This window comes from Palaemon carinicauda, chromosome 30, assembly GCF_036898095.1.
Source record: "Palaemon carinicauda isolate YSFRI2023 chromosome 30, ASM3689809v2, whole genome shotgun sequence".
NCBI lineage: Eukaryota > Metazoa > Arthropoda > Malacostraca > Decapoda > Palaemonidae > Palaemon > Palaemon carinicauda.
Window position 1 is genome coordinate 45,192,167 of NC_090754.1, and position 10,969 is coordinate 45,203,135.

The 10,969-nt window shown below is 34.1% G+C and overlaps 1 protein-coding gene across 1 annotated transcript in view; it reads right to left on the reverse strand.

Annotated features, from left to right (window-relative positions):
• Window positions 1-4,320, reverse strand: part of LOC137623769 (ADP-ribosylation factor-like protein 6) — a 40,517-nt gene extending 36,197 nt beyond the window's left edge. Inside the window, exon 1 of the mRNA XM_068354593.1 lies at window positions 4,193-4,320. The gene's annotated coding sequence lies outside the window, so the exon portion shown is untranslated. The remainder of the gene's footprint in view (window positions 1-4,192) is intronic.
• Between the last annotated feature and the right edge of the window lie 6,649 nt (window positions 4,321-10,969).

Here is a 10,969-nt window from a genome sequence, read left to right on the forward strand (position 1 = left end):
ACAATTAATGGCTTTACAAGTAGGTTCGAAGTAACTAAGGTTTTTTTTTATTTTTTGAGGATTTGTCATTACCTGTAAGGCTAGATTACATATCTCAATCCTTTTTTTGTAATCTGATTTTCATTTTACTTTGTGTGAGAGGAAGAGATTCCATTCTTTATTCTTTGTGTGTGAGATGGAGAGAGATTCCATTCTTTATTCTTTGTGTGTGAGATGGAGAGAGATTCCATTTTTTATTCTTTGTGTGTGAGATGGAGAGAGATTCTATTCTTTATTCTTTGTGTGTGAGATGGAGAGAGATTCTATCCTTTATTTTTTGTGTGTGAGATGGAGAGAGATTCTATTCTTTATTCTTTGTTGTTTAGAATGAAGTTTTAGGATCTATTTTTAGGTCTACTTAAAAAATTTTAAAGAAATATCTGACTGGAAATTATTTAGGTAAAACTTTTTACAACAATCATCAATAAGTAACTATTACAGCTTGTAGATTAATGAGATTAAATGCAGTATTCATTTAAAAGTTAGAAAATGAGAAAATATTGAAATACTTCAGATGTAAGTTACAAGATAATAGATAAATAATATAAGGACACTAATAAACGATAATACAATAAAGCTTAATTATATCTTATTCACATTACTTTACAACTTTTGACATTTTTGACAGCCTTACAACTTGATGCAAATTTTCAGTTTAGAACACGCATTCTAAAAAACGACCAACAATAGACAAAATAAATTATTACTTCCTAAAGCAAATGAACAAACCTTTTAATGCCACTATAGCCTCTCCTTCTCTAACTGTACAAGGAATTCATCACTTGGATGAACAAGCGCTCCTTGTGATCAGGGAAATCTCTTCAATTCAGATTCTTTCATCTGAATCAAGTACTTTTCTTAACGACTAGTACCAAGAGATTTTTTTTTTTTTTTTAAATAAACCCTCCAAAGTACCTGGGACCCTTCTTTTCCCATAGCCTCCTCAAAAGGTTATATCTTGTAAGTTTTCACTAATTACAGAATGGTCTTCCTGAATATTATCAAATGCTGCAAATGGCATCGCTGAAAGGCACCATTCCCTTTCTAGCGGTATTTCATTTTTCCCTGACTGAGGATTATTCATGTTCCTTGTTGTGCAATGAACCTTGTGATAAAGTTCTCTCATCACAAACTTTTTCTGAATTATACTGGTTTCCAATCAAAGTTCTGATTCGCTGCGACTGAGGTTTACACATTTCTTTTGAATTTTTCATCTTTTGGGAAGCGATGAGAAGTTATATTTTCTTTAACTTTTTTCCCTTCACTATGACAACCAAAAACGGCACACGTTAGGCATTTTTCAATATTTTTTTCGTGGAGATCATTCGTTCGTTCAGATTGCTAAGCATATACAGCCGAGCGGGGGCTCGTGGAAATAAGACAAGAAGTTACTGTAAATGCTCTTGACAATTGACAAGATTGAACTGACCCCAATTCACCCAAGTGAGTGGTGGTTAAAGCCGCCACCTTAGCTCACCCTGAAGGCTCAAGTGACTCAATCCCATCAGTGACCAGATCTAACATATTCAGACCAGGATATATGGAGTTTTAAAACGTAGATATTTGGGCAAAAGGGGACCTCGCATAGTGGCGTAGCCGTGCCTGTGATAAGTACGGTCACAGCAATCGACTGTATGTCAGATAGAAAACAGAATTATCTATGCCATTAACAGTAACTTGTCAGCAAGTCAGTAAATTTTTATACTAAAACGATATCTTTTACAGCTTTAATAAACAGGAATATGGTGAAGGTAATTACAAGTGTTTTGAACATTTTGTATAATTTTGTTTTTTAGAAATCCATAGTTTTTGATTTATGGTGGGTCAACTACCATAACTAAAATCTATGATTATGCTCTAGATATTGTCATCACATACGCTTGAAACATCGGAAAATACTATAGGCCTACTGTGTACCAATCTCATTGTACAGTATGATATTCAAATTAAACTTTTTAAACTTTGTTGTTTCCGCCAGTCACTATGTAAAAAACCAGTCATTATATTAAGTCACCATAATCAAATCCAAGTAATAGTAACGAAACTGTCAAAACACTGGAGCTTTTGTTTGTCAGGATGTCTTGACGTATAGAAAACATGACCTTCCACCCCATTTTGTATAAAGTTCTTAACAGTATTCATCACATTACAAATAACTCCTTATATAATTGAGCTAATGATTTATTGGTTTTTTATCTGCCTTATGCTGGCGATTAAACATTACCTTTTTGCTCCTATGTTCTGGAAAGTGGAACATGTTTCGCAATGTGTCTTAACCCCGTAGGCTAGTATTTCAGCATTAATTATCAATCATACGAACTTAGAATTTGATTATTTAGGTTATTGTTACTTGTCAATCCATTGGTTATGGGTTTCAACGAATGTACTAGTAATGATTTATTGAAAAATGATGATTAAAATTGTTTTTGGTAATATTGTGTTAATGTAAAATAAAACTCTTTATGGTACCAAGCTATTCAAATTTGGGTAAATTTTTATATTAAAACAATATCCTTTACAGCTTTAAAAATAGCTGTAAATTATGGGTGTTTTGAACGAGCATTATAATGATTTCTGGCGGAAAGCCATAGTTTTTGAGTTATGATGGGTCGACTATCGAGTAATAATAATGAAAAATGGTGGGTTTTATTATATTAATGGGCGGAAAAAGCTTTACTACTAAATTAGGTGTGATTCTTATAGAAAAATGGGTTTCATTGTAGTGTATTACAGGGTGATGTAACCTAGGAAAACAACTACTTTTTCTTATAGAAAGAATTACGCTCTCTTCGAAAATGACACTCGTTCCCGTCGCAAATGAATAGTTTCAGAAATATATATACATCTATACCCTCCGATAATGGGGGACCCCCAGTGGGAACTCGGGGTTTTGGGTGGGGAAAACATACTGGGGAATCGATATATAAACGTAAAACAAGCCTTTTCTTCTCTATTCATTACCTTCTTGAAATTATAATAACCGGAGGAAAATACAAAACAGTATATCTGAATAAACTTTGGAGGCGCCGTTGCAAAGATTGTGTCATGAAAAAATACAGTAACCAGTGCTGCCAACGTCCGATGTAGATCAAATGTTATTTTGTGACCTGTCATACTACTAGGCTAGGTTAGGTGGGTTTGTTAGGTTCTGTGCCCTTTTTGTACTTTTTATATATTGGGTAAAACTTATATGGAGAAATTATTTAAAATTCGTATGGAAATATCTATCATTGCTATCGTTAGTAATGACAGCGTGCCATTGGTAACTCTGTGTACCATACGTCACGTTGGTAACACTATGTATTATTGGTAACGTTGCTAATGTTATCGTTCGCAGTACATTCGTAAGAGAAGTGACACTGTGCAACTTAAAGTTAGCCGAATTGGTTGATCTGTTTTTTCCGATTGAAATGAACAGCAAATTTGGTTAAATCACGTTATTTACTATAGGAAAACATATATTTTCTGTTCGAAATATCACCCTGTAATACAATAAAAAATTACCGAAAAATGTCCGTTTTCTTAAAAAATGACACTTATTTTTACTGCAAATTAAAACCTAATTATCTAAGAAATAATAATCAATGGTGTTAGCTTGCGCACCTCAGCATGTACTGCTTGCCAGTACATATAAGCTTGATGTTTTACTTTTTCTGAGAGCGAAGCAAGCGCACGGCGGAGCAAAAACCATTAGATTTCAGAAAAATAACCTCATTCTTAGACGGTCTAACAGGTTTTAGTTAATTTGCTGTTGAAATGAAGGCCAAATTCAGTGAAAGCACACTATTAACTACAGGAAAACCTATTTTTTCTGTTCCAAATGCTGTTCCGTCCGTAACTATAATTTTACCGGAATATACGCTATTCTAATAGATCATTAACTGAAATAATTTGCCTGCTTCGGTGATCTTATATGAGTATCCTAACCCATAAGATAAAGCTGTAGCTACCTAAATCAGATGGTAAAGTTTTCCCTGTCCGAAACTCTAACAAAACCGGTCAGATCAGGGTAGGCCAAGTCTAGGTACAGTACGTAGGAACTCAGATTACAATTGTTCTAATCTACAGTTTATTATATCGGATAAGCTGTGAATTTTGTTGGTATAATTGCACTTTAAAATTTAGAATTTTACTTCTATTCAGAGTAACTTACTTTTAAAGATGCTTTTCGCCTTATCCAAGACAATTCCAGAATGACGAAATAGCTTTGTAAAACAATGTAAACAAACAATGTGCAATGACGTCATACACAATCGCTTCGATTGCAAATAAATGTGAAACTCTTGCAGTGTACTCTGCAATTTCATTAAATGGTGATATTGGTTATTATTCATATGTATTATTAAATGGAAATTACATAGAAGCCATTATAAATGCATGCAGGGAAAACTGTTTGTAGATCCCCTTGATATTGTTCACATAGATGAAAATTTTTAATATTCTAGCAGGTTGTATAATTGTATTACACATTAGCTTTAAGTAATTTACATGGTATAACATTTATTACAATACAAAATTAAACTATCAAGAAATGTTCCAGTTTCGAACTGCAATGAGTAATCGTATTCCTAAAAGAGAAAGTACTAGTAACCGGGCAGGGCAAGTGTCAACCAATGCCCTTATTTAGCTGAAGATTAAAAAAAAAAAAGAGGTATATGGAAAGGACGAGTTTAAATAAGTTTAGGAGAGTTGAATTAGGCCACATTTCAATTTTATATTATGAATTTGAATATGTATGGTATTTCTAAATTATTACAGAGAGGGTTTATGTTACATTGCTTCGACAGTTGTTATCCCAAAAATTCTAATTTTAAATAAATTTGTACAAGTAATGCTGAAATTGCTATATTCCTAAGGTTGTCCTAGCAGCCGTATTGATAGATTCACAGGCACGAAAAATTCGATGAGTCATATGGGATACGTATGATGACGGTATATGATATTACCATTTACACTTGCAAGTCATCAGGAGACTTCTTACATTAATGCTTAGTCTGGTCTCGAATATAGCATTCTCTCTCTCTCTCTCTCTCTCTCTCTCTCCTCTCTCTCTCTCTCTCTCTCTCTCTCTCTCTCTCTCTCTCTCTCTCTCTCTCTCTCTCTCTCTCCACATATCCTTTACTTTACTTGCAGAGCTGTGACTTGTATATATTCTTAAGTATTTAGCGTATCACACAGTATATTGTGTTTATTGTCAAATCCACATTATCGAACCACTTAGAAAACAAGGAAGTCTCAGTTTCTTCTTTATGAATTAGCATATACGGTAAACAAATTTAAGCTTTTCAGTCAGTAAATCCTTCATGAACCTGCTAACAGAAAAGTATATTTTTTCAATTTTATGTTTCCCTTGTGATTATTTATATGACGAATTGTGAATAGTCTTGCTGTGGTGCGAATCGTGATCAACCTTCATTTCACTTGAAAGTTCTCAAAAAAAAAAAAAAAAAAATAGAGGATTAATAAGAAGTATTTTTTTTTAGATTGTTATTTTTTACCAAGCGCTGATATATGAAAACGCACAAAGAGATTTTATGTTACATTTAACCAATATAAAGCTTGGCCTTTTTTTCTTTATTTTTTCTAGCAAACAGTTTCTTAATGCATGCACAAGGAATCCCATGCCATGTTTTACCCATCCAATTTCTTTTTCATATATCTCCAATATATAGGTCGGTCTGATTACTGCCTCTCTCTCTCTCTCTCTCTCTCTCTCTCTCTCTCTCTCTCTCTCTCTCTCTCTCTCTCTCTCTCTCTCTCTCTCTCTGCATTTATAGTATTTTTAGAGTCGGATTTTACTTTGAAATTGATTCATTTCAGGTCTGTCGTTAGATCACCACTCCTTTTTTTTCATTAATATTCCCTTGGTTATAAGTTTATTGAACTGTCTCAACCTTGTATGTTACATGTCGCCTTCCCAATTTGTCCCTGATACGGTAGAGAAGTCACACAAAGTTTGTAAAAAAAAAAAAATCTATTGATTCAATTTCATGAGCGCTCTTTTCAGGATTTAAAATTCAAAGTAGAATAGCAATGTGCAAAAACCCAACAAGTTCAACGGATTCATTGATTTAAAGAAAGGGTGGATCATGCTGATTTTGCACAGTGAATGACGTTATTTATTATGTATGCAGTGCAATGAAACCCAAATACTCTTATTTTACACCAGGAAAAGAGTCTAGAATTCTAGATCAATAACGTTATGAAAGCTAAGAATTTTTTGATTTATTGCTATTGGAAATCAAATATTTGTGACGTTTATAGACATGAAATATAGCATTACTGTATAATTGGAAGTTAAGATGTAATAAAACTTGAATATCATGAAAAAAAAACATATAAAGGCAATTCTTGCCATGCTGAAAAAAATATATATTTTAGGACATGTTTAACCATTTCTACGGAGGATGAAGTGTTATAGGTAGCCTTCTTACCATTTTTATATCCGAAATATTTGAATAAATCAAGTCTTAAAGAATAGATATCTTCATGCAAACATGCACCTATTCTACTTAAAGATGGTTTCTTATTTGGTAATGATAAAGGAGAAATTTCATTCAAAAAATATGAGTTTTATTTCCGCTTGCAGCTTTCACCTGGAGTCATGGTGCCCCCTTTACCCCGCATTTTACTTTGTTAGAACATCATTGATTATCAGACCGGCTTATGACGTCGACTGATCATTATAAACAAGATTTACCCCCAAACCAGTTGAGGTTTAGACTACGTGACAAAAATATTCATAAATATGTTATGAAACTCTAAAGGCTTCTCAAACTAATCAGAAATGTCAAAAGTAAGTAGGCCTAATCATGAGACAAGAAAAGCTACACAAAATACCTAATCGCTATAGAATGAAGGAAAGCTTTTGGGAATATCTAGGCACGGAATTTTTCAAGATTCCTCGTATATAACAATTGAAAAGCAAGATTAATTAGTACTAACGATGTTTGGCATTACCTAAAAATCATAACAATAATGTAATTGACAGAATCATTCGTTTTACTGCGATAGCAAGTGGGCCCACTGGAATCCAATCCAGATTACCCGATGCGAGAGCTCTTGAAATCATCAATATTCACCCCGCATTCTGTGGGAATGAACACCAGCTAGTGACGAGATGTCTGCTATAAACCAGCCTTCAAGAAAATTCATATGATACCATATCGGAAAACTGCGAAATCCTTATTATTTAGATTAATAATAAATATATTAACTCGATAATTGTAGTATAGCAGACTCGTAGGAATAGATTGCCATAGTTATAATCATGAATCCCAATACTGGTTGATTGCAGAAAGCTGTAGTCTACACCTGCGATGCGTTGATTAGAAGATTGCACTTGTAATATTGAAAGGACAGGAGTAAAAGTTTAAATCATATATGGTTATAGCCCCAGTAAGGAAAAGAATTCAGATGATACAGAGTTTTTAAGAAAGAATGAATCGCTGCTAAGCTCCATGGGCTTGGTTTAAATGAAAGCACAATCGTTCCCATTGATTTCAGTGTAAAGGCATGCGACAGAATACATGACGTTGTAAAGTATGGAGTTTCCTAAGTAAAGGAGAATGGAAATAGTTATGGAAATGTAAGCTTTTAGCTTGGTAAGAATTCCAAAGAAAATTATATACTAAGCTTAGGCAGTAGACTAGGCAATGCATTAGCCACCCGTTGAAGCATTACTACGAGAGTTGCATGACCATTTAGGGACTGGCCAGACAGTTTAACGAAAGATGGTCTTTCTTTTATTCACGAACAGGTGCACTGGATGGCCTGGCAATCTGGCATAGTCCGTACACACTTTCCTCTCTCCTTATTCACCTAACACCACTTAACATACTGCACCTTACACCAATAATTGAATTGGTAGATACTGCATCTGTTCAATGGCTAGATGGGATGATTTATTTATGTCAAATAGCTCTTCAATGTCACTTCGAAATCAAACCAATGAAGACCTTATCTAGTTTAGTATAGTGCACAACCCTCTGTGCCAGGCCATTCAACTGTCTTGGTGAGTTCTTTTGCTTTAGGATAAACTCAAGCACACTTCCATGCCAAGTGGTTATCCTTTTGTTTTTTCTTCAAATGAGGTGTTTGGAAGGTTTAATAGAAAGGCTAAGGATGCCTAGTGGTTTATCAAGAGGTTGTCTTTTCCTTATCTATACCTTATCTTAATTTTTTTATCTTTATTTTCAGGACCATCAGAACTATCTTTCTCCTTGTATATAGTCATGCTCATATAGTTATTGGTATAATTTTGTCATTTCTCTGTTATAATTTATTCATTACATTTCTATTTATTTTTCTGTACCAGACTTCTTTCCCTAATGGGACTCCAAGGCGTAAAATATTCTGCTTTGCAACTGGGTTTGTAGTGATATAAATTACATTAACGAAACTCAGCAAATTGAAAAAGACAATTGAAAGGAGTCACCTAGATTATGCGATAATGCAGAGTAGATGAGAGATTAAGCTGGTGGATTTTAACTAGAGAGAAGAGTGGCAGGGGGTAGAATAATGTAATCATTATTTGTTGGAAGTAATAGTTTTAATGAATATTAGTATAAAAAGGAAAGGAAGGGGGAGGTGTGACTAAAGATGTAATAGGACAAGTGAATTTGATATGAAGGGAAAGAAGAGATCGCGCAAGAGAAAAATAATTAAACATGCGTTTAGCTTAAAGGGAAGGAGGCGGAAGGACTGAATGATGGGGTGGGAGTGGAAAAATGGTGTTCATATAGGTCAGCAGTGTGTGAATGTGGTTATAAGGACGAAGAAAGAAAGAATAAAAAGAGTAAAGATGGAGATTAAAGGTAAAAAAAAAAGTTATTTTGGGTTGCAGCTTTACATCATAATCGTGCACAGGTAGCCTATAAAGGAGGCTGGATATGGTAGTCTAAAAATATTGATAGAGGAAAAGAAAGCAGATAATGAATATAGATGAATAAATGTGAAGATTATTTGGGAAATTAAGTTTTTCCACGGGAATGTAAATGAAGAAATATTTATGAACTGAGGGATCTCTGAATAGAAAATACTATTGGAATGATGTTGTCCTTAGTCAATGGACCAAGTCTTTTAAAGATTTCTTGAATGTGGGAGATTGAAAAGAGGCAAAAGTGAATGATACAAGACTGGAAATGGTAAAGTTTTGGTTGATATCACGTATGAAAGTAACTTCTTGGAATTTAAGAACGGTGGTTAGGAGGTTGAAGAGAGGAAATAAACTGGCTTTGATGGAATTACAAATGATATGGTATGGTATGGTTGCAATAACATTATTGGTTGACTGATAACGGTGTGTAACGTTCAGAAGGAACAGCTAAGATAAATGGCTTTCACTTCTAAAGGGGATAGACATAACCTATCATCCTTTGTTCAGTTAACATGACCTAACCATCTAGAAAATGCTATGTTCAAGCCTTTCATCTTCAGTAATAAATTTTTCTACATATCACATTTTCTCTCTTTTGATTTTCCTTATGCCACTTAAACTTTATAAACAGTTCATCTCTACCACTTCAGTTTTCTTCTTCCATTTCCATCCAGTATTCATATTTTGATTTCATGTAAGCTACACTCCAAGTTTCCTCCTAATCAGTTGCAAATAATCTTCCGTCTTCCACGTGTCACTTAGTCTGTGACTCATTATCTCATCTTATCATAATTCAGTGCTATATATTTATTCCCTAATATCTGTATAAATGAACATTCATACTTCCGCCGTCCATATAAAGTATTATTGCTCTATCCTCTAGGTTTGACTTTACCCCCCATAAAGCTGCTTTCGTTTGATTTACTCTCAACTTTACTTAAAACTAGTTTCTGCAATTTTTCTTCTCCACACTAAATTGATATTTGTTCTCGAAAATATTGGCTTCTACATATTCCATACATAACCATTTTTCCTCCTAGAACTTTGTACCTACATAAAATGTTTCTTTCCTTAACTTTTTGCACGAATCTCTATTCACGAATATATTAAACAGCCTTGGAAACAGCACATTCTTGTCTCAAACTCATTTATATACAAAAGAAGTCACTGTTATATATGCAAACGCCACTACATGACTTGCTTTTCTATTGATTTTACCATATTCACCATCTTTCAATAGCCTACTATCATATTTATTTTTAAGCCCAAGAATGCCTCATACCGTTTTCCCTTACTTTCAACTTCTCAAATAATTATTACATAGCCACGAATAGACCTTCATATTATAGCCCTTGTCTAAACTAACACTGTTATTCTGTTAAATCTTATATGTTCTGTCTTACTCTCTTGATCCAAATCAAACCGCAAACATTACATAGCATACCAAGTAGTGTAACGTCTCTATACATCTTGCAGTCATCTTGTGGCAGTTACCTTTATAAAACACAATTTATTCCACCGATTCTTCTAAGACCTTTCCCTGACACAGTCATACGTTACACACACCGGCTACCCATTCACACACACTTCACAAAATAAAGCACTAATAGTTCTCTTGGAATTCCAACAAGCTCTATTGTGTATCCCTTCTATATTCTCTTATTTGCCTTTCTTACATCCTTAACATTCATTCCACAAGCATTCCTAGACTTGTACTAACTACTCTATACTAGTTCTTTATTTTGTTACACCATTCAGGCCTGCCTCTGTTATTTCTTCTTAATTCAGCAAATTCTCACTCCATTGACTTAGAGCTACATTCTTGTCAAACAGCAAACACTCTCTCTCTCTCTCTCTCTCTCTCTCTCTCTCTCTCTCTCTCTCTCTCTCTCTCTCTCTCTCTCTCTCTCTCTCATCTTAACCCCAATGTTCATCATTTTGTATGCATGGACAGCAGCCTGCCTTATAATTAACCATGAGATAATATCTTTCTCAGTAAACATCCCATTTTCTCTTTCCAGGACTCCCATTTCTAAACCCTTATACACTCCC